Here is a 12509-nt window from a genome sequence, read left to right as displayed (position 1 = left end):
TCCATGGACTCAACATTAGTCATAAAGAACTCACATACTTCTTGCAAAAATCTACAAGTCATCAAAAACCTCGGCACTACGCGCATGCTCCTAGGGGGATAGATTGGTAGGAAAAGACCATCGCTCGTCCCCAACTGCCACTCATAAGGAGGACAATCAAAGAACACCTCATGTTTCAAATTTGTTACATAACGTTTACCACACGTGCATGCTACGGGACTTGCAAACTTCAACACAAGTATTTCTCAATTTCACAACTACTCAACTAGCACAACTTTAATATCACTACCTCCATATCTCACAACAATCATCAAGCATCAAACTTCTCTTAGTATTCAAAACACTCATAAGAAAGTTTTTACTAATCTCGAATACTTAGCATATTAGGATTATTTAAGCAAATTACCATGATACTTAAGACTCTCAAAATAATATAAGTGAAGCATGAGATATCAATAGTTTCTATAAAACAAATCCACCACCGTGCTCTAAAAGATATAAGTGAAGTACTAGAGCAAAACTATATAACTCAAAAGGTATAAGTGAAGCACATAGAGTATTCTAATAATTTCCGAATCATGTGTGTTTCTCTCAAAAGGTGTGTACAGAAAATATGATTATGGTAAACTAAAAATCAAAGACTCAAATCATACAAGACGCTCCAAGCAAAACACATGTTATGTGGTGAATAAAAATATAGCTCCAAATAAAGTTACTGATAGAAGTAGACGAAAGACGGGATGCCTTCCGGGGCATCCCCAAGCTTTGGCTTTTTGGCGTCCTTATATTATATTGGGGGTGCCATGGGCATCCCCAAGCTTAGGATCTTGCCACTCCTTGTTCCATAATCCATCAAATATTTACCCAAAACTTGAAAACTTCACAACACAAAACTTAAAGTAGAAAATCTCGTGAACTCCGTTAGCGAAAGAAAAGAAAAGACCACTTCAAGATACTGTAATGAACTCATTATTTATTTATATTGGTGTTAAACCTACTGTATTCCAACTTCTCTATGGTTTATAAACTATTTTACTAGCCATAGATTCATCAAAATAAGCAAACAACACACGAAAAACAGAATCTGTCAAAAACGGAATAGTATGTAGTAATCTGTAGCTAGCGCAAGATCTGGAACCCCAAAAATTCTAAAATAAATTTCTGGACGTGAGGAATTTATCTATTAATCATATGCAAAAAGAATTAACTAAATATCACTTTCCAAATAAAAATGGCAGCAGTTCTCGTGAGCGCTAAAGTTTCTGTTTTTTACAGCAAGATTAACAAGACTTTCCCCAAGTCTTCCCAACGGTTCTACTTGGCACAAACACTAATTAAATACAAAAAACACAACCAAAACAGAGTCTAGATAAATTATTTATTGAATTACAGCAAGGAAAAATATTCGGTTGTCTCCCAACAAGCGCTTTTCTTTAAAGCCTTATAGCTAGGCATTGATAATTTTAATGATGCTCACATGAAAGACAAGAATTAAAGCACAAAAGGAGCATCATAAAACATGTGACAAACACATCTAAGTCTAACATAATTCCTATGCATAGGCATATTATAGGCAAACAAATTATCATGGCAAGCAAAAACTAGCATATGCATGGAAGAGGAAAGAAACAATAGTAATCTCAACATAACGAGAGGTAATTTAGTAACATGAAAATTTTTACCACCATATTTTCCTCTCTTGTAATAATTACATGTAGGATCATAAGAAAATTTCAATATAAAATAGCTATCACATAAAATATTTTCAACACGATCCACATGCATGCAAAGTTGACACTCTTCCAAAATAGTGGGATTAACATTAACTAAAGTCATGACATTTCCAAACCCACTTTTATCAAAAATTTCATAAGATTGAACATTCTCCAAATATGTGGGATCTAAAGTTGAAACTCTTCCAAACCCACTTTCAATAATATTGCAAACATTATTATCAATCTCATATTCATCATGGGGCTTAAATAAATTTTCAATATCATAAGAAGAATCACCCCAATCATGATCATTGCAACAAGTAGAGGACATAGCAAAACTAGTATCCCCAAGCTTAGGGTTTTGCATATTATTAGCACAATTTACATAAATAGAATTTATAATAAAATCATTGCAATCATGCTTTTTATTCAAAGATCTATCGTGAATCGCTTCATAAAATAATTCATCACACTTTTCAGATTCACGAATTTCAAGCAAAACCTCATAAAGATAATCTAGTGCACAAAACTCACTAGCAATTGGTTCATCATAATTGGATCTCTTAAAAATATTAGCAAGCGGGTGAGGATCCATAGATCTTAGGTTCTCTATTTAGTAATAAATAAGCAAGTATTCCAACCATACGAGCAAACAAGAAACGGGTAAAAAGAGGCAAATAGAGAAAGAGAGGGAGGATAGAGAGAGAGAGAGAGAGAGGGCGAATAAAACGGCAAGGGTGAAGTGGGGGAGAGGAAAACGCGAGGCAAATGGAAAATAATGTAATGCGGGAGACAAGGGTTTGTGATGGGTACTTGGTATGTTTGACTTTTGCGTAGACCTCCCCGGCAACGACGCCAGAAATCCTTCTTGCTACCTCTTGAGCACTGCGTTGGTTTTCCCTTGAAGAGGAAAGGGTGATGCAGCAAAGTAGCGTAAGTATTTTCCTCGGTTTTTGAGAACCAAGGTATCAATCCAGTAGGAGGCTACGCGCGAGTCCCTCGCACCTGCACAAAACAAATAAATCCTCGCAACCAACGTGATAAGGGGTTGTCAATCCCTACATGGTCACTTACGAGAGTGAGATCTGATAGATATGATAAGATAATATTTTTGGTATTTTTATGATAAAGATGCAAAGTAAAATAAAAGGCAATGAAAATAACTAAGTGTTGGAAGATTAATATGATGGAGATAGACCCGGGGGCCATAGGTTTCACTAGTGGCTTCTCTCAAGAGCATAAGTATTTTACGGTGGGTGAACAAATTACTGTTGAGCAATTAACAGAATTGAGCATAGTTACGAGAATATCTAGGTACGATCATGTATATAGGCATCACGTCCGAGACAAGTAGACCGACTCCTGCCCGCATCTACTACTATTACTCCACACATCGACCGCTATCCAACATGCATCTAGAGTATTAAGTTCATAAGAACAGAGTAACGCCTTAAGCAAGATGACATGATGTAGATGGATAAATTCATGCAATATGATAAAAACCCCATCTTGTTATCCTCGATGACAAAAATACAATACGTGCCTTGCTTCCCCTACTGTCACTGGGAAAGGACACCGCAAGATTGAACCCAAAGCTAAGCACTTCTCCCATTGCAAGAAAGATCAATCTAGTAGGCCAAACCAAACTGATAATTCGAAGAGACTTGCAAAGATAACCAATCATACATAAAAGAATTCAGAGAAGATTCAAATATTGTTCATAGATAAACTTGATCATAAACCCAAAATTGATCGGTCTAAACAAACACACTACAAAAGAAGATTACATCGAATAGATCTCCACAAGAGAGGGGGAGAACTTTATATTGAGATCCAAAAAGAGAGAAGAAGCCATCTAGCTAATAACTATGGACCCGTAGGTCTGAGGTAAACTACTCACACTTCATCGGAAGGGCTATGGTGTTGATGTAGAAGCCCTCCGTGATCGATGCCCCTAGCAGAATTACCCTAGATACTTGGTAGATTAGAAGGCTGGCAAGGTCGATAGAAGTATATTGGATATACATTATGTTAATGTGTACTTTACTAGTACTCCTAGTAGCACCAGGGTATTAGATACCGGTTCGGTTGCTAAGTGTTAGTAACTCGAAGTAAAAGCTACGGAATAAACGGAGACTAGCTAAAGGTGAGCTGACGATATGTGTTGGAAGTGTTCTCAATGTTGATATGATCAAGCATCGCACGCTCCCTCTACCATCGAGATTGGTGTTTGCGTTGAGCATAGACATGATTGGATTATGTCTATCGCAATACGGTTATTCATTTAAGGAGAATAATGGTCACTCTGTTTATTTGAATAATACCTTCAATGGTCTTACACCTAAAATGAATGGTTTATTGAATCTCGATCGTAGTGATACACATGTTCATGCCAAAAGATAGTAATGATAGTACCACCTACTTGTGGCACTGCCACGTAAGTCATATCGGTATAAAACGCATGAAGAAGCTCCATGTTGATGGATCTTTGGGCTCACTCGTTTTTGAAAAGTTTGGGACATGCGAACCATGTCTATTGGTATGTATGCATGAAGAAACTCCATGCAAATGGACCATTTTGTACTCGCTTGATTTTGAATCACTTGAGACATGCAAATCATACCACATGGGCAAGATGACTGAAAGCCTCGTTTTCAGTAAAATGGAACAAGAAAGCAACTTGTTGGAAGTAATACATTTTTGATGTGTGCAGTCCAATGAGTGCTGAGGCATGTAGTGGATATCGTTATGTTCTTACTTCACAGATGATTTGAGTAGATGTTGTGTATATTTACTTGATGAATCACGTGTCTGAATTATTGAAAGGTTCAAGTAATTTCAGGGTGAAGTTGAAAGATCGTCGTGACAAGAGGATAAAATATCTATGATATGATCATAGAGATGAATATCTGAATTACGAGTTTGGCACAGAATTAAGACATTGTGGAAATTGTTTCACAACTGATACAGCCTGGAACACCATAGTGTGATGGTGTGTCCGAACATCATAACTGCACCCTATTGGATATGATGCATACCATGATGTCTCTTATCAAATTACCACAATAGTTTATGGGTTAGGCATTAGAGACAACCACATTCACTTTAAATAGGGCACCACGAAATTCCGATGAGATGACACCGTATGAACTATGGTTTAGAGAAACCTAAGCTGTCATTTCTTAAAAGTTTGGGACTGCGACGCTTATGTGAAAAAGTTTCAGGCTGATAAGCTCGAACCCAAAGCGGATAAATGCATCTTCATAGGACACCCAAAACAGTTGGGTATACCTCTTGTCTCAGATCCGAAAGCAATAAGAGATTGTTTCTAGAATCGGGTCCTTTCTCGAGGAAAGGTTTCTCTCGAAGGAATTGAGTGGGAGGATGGTGGAGACTTGATGAGGTTATTGAACCGTCACTTCAACCAGTGTATAGCAGGGCACAAAGAGTTGTTCCTGTGGCACCTACACCAATTGAAGTGGAAGCTTATGATATTGATCATGAGACTTCAGATCAAGTCACTACCAAACATCGTAGGATGACAAGGATGCGTACTACTTCAGAGTGGTACGTAATCTTGTCTTAGAAGTCATGTTGCTAGACAACAATGAACCTACGAGCTATGGAGAAGCGATGGTGGGCCCGGATTCCGATAAATGGCTCGAGGCCATAAAATCCGAGAAAGGATCCATATATGAAAACAAAGTGTAGACTTTGGAAGAACTACTTGATGGTCGTAAGGCTGTTGGGTACAGATGGATTTTAAAAGGAAGGCAGACAATGATGGTAAATGTCACCATTAAGAAAGCTCGACTTGTCGTTAAGATGTTTTCCGACAAGTTCAAGGAGTTGACTACGGTGAGACTTTCTCACTCGTAGCGATGCTAAGAGTCTGTTGGAATTATATTAGCGATTACTGCGTTATTTATGAAATCTTGCAGATAGGATGTCAAAAACCATTGTTTCCTCGACGATTTTTCTTGAGGAAAGGTTGTATGTGATACAACCGGAAGGTTTTGTCAATCCTGAAAGATGCTAATAAGTATGCAAAGCTCTAGCTATCCTTCTGAGGACTGGAGTAAGCATCTCGGTGTTGGAATGTATACTTTGATGAGATGATCAAAGATTTTGGGTTTATACAAAGTTTATGAGAAACTTGTATTTCCAAAGAAGTGAGTGGGAGCACTATAGAATTTCTGATGAATATATGTTGTTGACATATCATAGATCAGAAATGACGTAGGATTTCTGGAAAGCATATAGGGTTATTTGGAAAGTGTTTTTCAATGGAAAGCCTGGATTAAGCTACTTGAGCATTGAGCATCAAGATCTATAAGGATAGATCAAAACGCTTAATAGTACTTTCAAATGATCACATGCCTTGACGTGATCTTGAAGGTGTTCAAGATGGATCAGTCAAAGAAGGAGTTCTTGCCTGAGTTGTAAGGTATGAAGTTAAGACTTAAAGCTCGACCACGGCAGAATAGAGAGAAAGGACAAAGGTCGTCCCCTGTGCTTAAGACATAGGCTCTACAGTATGCTATGCTGTGTACCGCACCTGAAGTGTGCCTTGCCATGAGTCAGTCAAGGGGTACAAGAGTGATCCAAAAATGGATCACAGGACAGCGGTCAAAGTTATCCTTAGTAACTAGTGGACTAAGGAATTTTCTCGATTATGGAGGTGGTAAAAGAGTTCGTCGTAAAGGGTTACGTCGATGCAAGCTTAACACCTATCCGGATAGCTCTGAGTAGAGATACCGGATACGTATGATGGAGCAACAATTTAGAATAGCTCCAAGTGGAACAGTTATTTGGAATAGCTCCAAATAAAACGTGGTAGCTACATCTAGGAGATGACATAGAGATTTGTAAAGCGCACACGGATCTGAAAGGTTCGGACCCGTTGACTAAAACCTCTCTCACAAGCAACATGATAAAACCTAGAACTCATTGAGTGTTAATCACATAGTGATGTGAACTAGACTACTGACTCTAGTAAACTCTTGGGTGTTAGTCACATGGCGATGTGACCTGTGAGTGTTAATCACATGGCGATGTGAACTAGATTATTGACTCTAGTGCAAGTGGGAGACTGTTGGAAATATGCCCTAGAGGCAATAATAAATAAGTTATTATCATATTTCCTTGTTCATGATAATCGTTTATTATCCATGCTATAATTGTATTGATAGGAAACTCAGATACATGTGTGGATACATAGACAACACCATGTCCCTAGTAAGCCTCTAGTTGACTAGCTCGTTGATCAATAGATGGTTACGGTTTCCTAACCATGGACATTGGATGTCGTTGATAACATGATTACATCATTAGGAGAATGATGTGATGGACAAGACCCAATCCTAAGCATAGCACTAGATTGTGTAGTTCATATGCTATAGCTTTTCTAATGTCAAGTATCATTTCCTTAGACCATGAGATTGTGCAACTCCCGGATACCATAGGAATGCTTTGGGTGTATCAAACGTCACAACGTAACTGGGTGGCTATAAAGGTACATTACAGGTATCTCCGAAAGTGTCTGTTGGGTTGGCACGAATCGAGACTGGGATTTGTCACTCCGTGTAAACGGAGAGGTATCTCTGGGCCCACTCGGTAGGACATCATCATATGTGCAATGTGACCAAGGAGTTGATCACGGGATGATGTGTTACGGAACGAGTAAAGAGACTTGCCGGTAACGAGATTGAACAAGGTATAGGGATACCGACGATCGAATCTCGGGCAAGTACAATACCGCTAGACAAAGGGAATTGTATACGGGATTGATTGAGTCCTTGACATCATGGTTCATCCGATGAGATCATCGTGGAACATGTGGGAGCCAACATGGGTATCCAGATCCCGCTGTTGGTTATTGACCGGAGAACGTCTCGGTCATGTCTGCATGTCTCCCGAACCCGTAGGGTCTACACACTTAAGGTTCGATGACGCTAGGGTTGTAAAGGAAGCTTGTATGTGGTTACCGAATGTTGTTCGGAGTCCCGGATGAGATCCCGGACGTCACGAGGAGTTCCGGAATGGTCCGGAGGTAAAGATTTATATATGGGAAGTCCCATTTTGGTCACCGGACAAGTTTCGGGGTCACCGGTATTGTACCGGGACCACCGAAAGGGTCCCGGGGGTCCACCGGGTGGGGCCACCTGCCCCGGGGGGCCACATGGGCTGTAGGGGTGTGCACCTTGGCCTATATGGGCCAAGGGCACCAGCCCCAAGAGGCCCATGCGCCAAAGGATAAGGAAAGGAAGAGTCCTAAAGGGGGAAGGCACCTCCGAGGTGCCTTGGGGAGGAGGGACTCCTCCTAGCCGCACCCTTCCTTGGAGGAAGGGCCAAGGCTGCGCCTCCCCCCTCTCCCTTGCCCCTATATATGTGGGGGGTGTGAGGGCAGCCATACCAATGTTCTGGTGCAGCCCTCCCCTTCTCCCAAGTCCTTCTCCTCTTCTGTGGTGCTTGGCGAAGCCCTGCAGGATAGCCACGCTCCTCCATCACCACCACGCCGTTGTGCTGCTGCTGGATGGAGTCTTCCTCAACCTCTCCCTCTCTCCTTGCTGGATCAAGGCATGGGATACGTCACCGGGCTGTACGTGTGTTGAACGCGGAGGTGCCGTCCGTTCGGCACTAGGATCATCGGTGATTTGGATCAGGACGAGTACGACTCCATCAACCCCGTTCACTTGAACGCTTCCGCTTAGCGATCTACAAGGGTATGTAGATGCACTCTCCTTCCCCTCGTTGCTGGTTTCTCCATAGATAGATCTTGGTGATACGTAGGAAAATTTTGAATTTCTGCTACGTTCCCCAACACGATAATCATGTGAGACGGACTAGTCAACATCGGTGAACATCTTCATGTTGATCGTATCTTCTATACGACTCATGCTCGACCTTTCGGTCTTCTGTGTTCCGAGGCCATGTCTGTACATGCTAGGCTCGTCAAGTCAACCTAAGTGTTTGCATGTGTAAATCTGTCTTACACCCGTTGTATGTGAACGTTAGAATCTATCACACCCGATCATCACGTGGTGCTTCGAAACAACGAACTGTCGCAACGGTGCACAGTTAGGGGAAACACTTTCTTGAAATTATTATGAGGGATCATCTTATTTACTACCGTCGTTCTAAGCAAACAAGATGCAAAAGCATGATAAACATCACATGCAATCAAATAATAATAGTGACATGATATGGCCAATATCACATAGCTCCTTTGATCTCCATCTTGGGGCTCCATGATCATCTTGTCACCGGCATGACACCATGATCTCCATCATCATGATCTCCATCATCGTGTCTCCATGAAGTTGCTCGCCAACTATTACTTCTACTACTATGGCTAATGCGTTTAGCAATAAAGTAAAGTAATTTACATGGCATTTCTCAATGACACGCAGGTCATACAAAAAATAAAGACAACTCCTATGGCTCCTGCCGGTTGTCATACTCATCGACATGCAAGTCGAGATTCCTTTTACAATAGCATGAACATCTCATACATCACATATATATCATTCATCATTCATCACAACTTTGGCCATATCACATCACAGAACACTTGCTGCAAAAACAAGTTAGACGTCCTCTAATTGTTGTTGCAAGTTTTACGTGGCTGAAATAGGGTTCTAGCAAGAACATTTTCTTACCTACATGAAAGCCACAACGTGATTTGTCAACTTCTATTTACCCTTCATAAGGACCCTTTTCATCGAATCCGCTCCAACTAAAGTGGGAGAGACAGACACCCGCCAGCCACCTTATGCAACTTGTGCATGTTAGTCGGTGGAACCGGTCTCACGTAAGCGTACGTGTAAGGTTGGTCCGGGCCGCTTCATCCCACAATACCGTTGAAGCAAGATAATACTAGTAGCGGCAAGAAAGTTGACAACATCAACGCCCACAACAAATTGTGTTCTACTCGTGCAAGAGAACTACGCATAGACCTAGCTCATGATGCCACTGTTGGGGAACGTTGCAGAAAACAAAAATTTTCCTACGGTTTCACCAAGATCTATCTATGAGTTCATCTAGAAACGAGTGATTGGATTGCATCTACATACCTTTGTAGATCACGCGCGGAAGCGTTCAAAGAACGGGGATGAGGAAGGCGTACTCGACGTGATCCAAATCACCGGAGATCCTAGCACCGAACGGACGGCACCTCCGCGTTCAACACACGTACGGTCAGCGTAACGTCTCCTTCTTCTTGATCCAGCAAGGGGGAAGGAGAGGTTGAGGGAGATGGCTCCAGCAGCAACACGACGGCATGGTGGTGATGGAGCTGCAGTACTCCGGCAGGGCTTCGCTAAGCACTATGGAGGAGGAGGATGTGTTGGAGAGGGAGAGGGAGGCACCAAAGGCGTGGTGTGAGAGGCCCTCCTTTCCCCACTATATATAGGGAGTCCAAGGGGGGGGCACCGGCCCTAGGAGATCCAATCTCCTAGGGGGGGTGCGGCCAAGGGAGGAATCCCTTCTCCCCAAGTCACCTAGGAGGTGCCTTCCCCCTTTGGGACTCTTCCCTTCCTTGAACCCTAGGCGCATGGGCCTCTTGGGGCTGGTTCCCTTGGCCCATATAGGCCAAGGCGCACCCCCTACAGCCCATGTGGCCCCCCGGGGCAGGTGGCCCCACCCGGTGGTCCCGGTACAATATCGGTGACCCCGAAACTTGTCCCGATGGCCGAAAGAGCACTTCCTATATATAATTCTTTATCTCCGGACCATTTCGGAACTCCTCGTGACGTCCGGGATCTTATCTGGGACTCCGAACAACATTCGGGTTACTGCATATACATATCCCTACAACCCTAGCGTCACCGAACCTTAAGTGTGTAGACCCTACGGGTTCGGGAGACATGTAGACATGACCGAGATCGCTCTCCGGTCAATAACCAACAGCGGGATCTGGATACCCATGTTGGCTCCCACATGCTCCTCGATGATCTCATCAGATGAACCAAGATGTCGAGGATTCAAGCAACCCCGTATACAATTCCCTTCGTTAATCGGTATGTTACTTGCCCGAGATTCGATCGTCGGTATCCCAATACCTCGTTCAATCTCGTTACCGGCAAGTCACTTTACTCGTACCGTAATGCATGATCCCGTGACCAGACACTTGGTCACTTTGAGGTCATTATGATGATGCATTACCGAGTGGGCCCAGTGATACCTCTCCGTCATACGGAGTGACAAATCCCAGTCTTGATCCGTGTCAACCCAACAGACACTTTCGGAGATACCTGTAGTATACCTTTATAGTCACCCAGTTACGTTGTGACGTTTGGTACACCCGAAGCACTCCTACAGTATCCGGGAGTTACACGATCTCATGGTCTAAGGAAAAGATACTTGACATTGGAAAACTCTAGCAAACGAACTACACGATCTTGTGCTATGTTTAGGATTGGGTCTTGTCCATCACATCATTCTCCTAATGATGTGATCTCGTTATCAATGACATCCAATGTCCATAGTCAGGAAACCATGACTATCTGTTGATCAACGAGCTAGTCAACTAGAGGCTTACTAGGGACATGTTGGTGTCTATTATTCACACATGTATTACGATTTCCGAATAACACAATTATAGCATGAATAAAGACAATTATCATGAACAAGGAAATATAATAATAATACTTTTATTATTGCCTCTAGGGCATATTTCCAACAATAATACTTGCAAACAAAAACAAGCAAAACAAAAGCACCAGATGCCAACAAAAATAGCAATTACTCGAAAGGAAATCACGACCGGACGAGCGTTAGCGACTCGATGAACATGTGGTCCTTGTTGAGGTCGACGGCGATGTACGGTGGAGGGTGGCCGGAGGTGAAGGAGGCAACAGAGTGTTGTCGTGATTGTTGCAAGCCAGGTTCACCGTACTTCTAGGCAGCGAAGTAGTATGATGCTTTATACTAGGCGGGCCATGGTGGCGATTGCCCCATCTAGAGCGACAAGGCGGTCCGTTGTGGAGGAGGAGCTCCGGCCTGAACGGCTGCCTGCATCTTCTTCTTCACCCTTCGCTTTATGCAGCTCTCTTGTCGTTTGGTAGTCTCCGGATTCACCGGTGCGACGCGCGTGGCGGACGTGCTCCGGGTTTGAAGGGGCAATGAACCTCGTGATGGGCTTTGGTGGATCCATCATGGCGGTGATGAAATAGACAGGATGACAATGTTCGGAACGGAGAAGATGGGGTTTTGGCGAGAAAATAGTAGGATCCGACGCCATGAGTTTTGTTCATCGCACGTCATGATATACTAATAGCTGGCTCAACCAACGTGCACCAGCGGCATCTACTTGAGCCAGCACGAGGTATATGCACTGCTCTAGCTAACCTCAGATATTATTTGTCTCTGTCCTCCTAACTGTCAGCGATTAGCACCACCAGCTCAAAGAGGGCAAAATTATCACCATTATCGGTACCGCAGCTTCCAGTCACGCGCACAAGTGGTAGGTACATGCAATGGATGTTGTGGTGTCGCGTTGTCTCCTATGGTAGTTGGGACATGTACAACATCTAAAAGGAAAATTGGGACGTTGATAAAGAGACGCATCTTAAATTCGCAATATTATGATGATAACAATAAAAAAATAGTCCCATTGAGTATACTAAAAAATGTACTAAAGCAAAGACAAGTAATATGGATCGAAGAGAACACACTGAGTTGCCTTTTAATCGAATCTCTTGAAACTAGATATAAATATACGGCGAAAGATATTGTTGCTAAAAGACCATCTCTTGATTAATTCTCTCCTTCACCCCAACATTTATTATTGTG

This window comes from Triticum urartu, chromosome 4A (genome assembly GCF_056163025.1).
Source record: "Triticum urartu cultivar PI428250 chromosome 4A, HENAU_Tu73, whole genome shotgun sequence".
Classification (NCBI taxonomy): Eukaryota; Viridiplantae; Streptophyta; class Magnoliopsida; order Poales; family Poaceae; genus Triticum; species Triticum urartu.
This window is presented reverse-complemented; position numbering follows the sequence as displayed.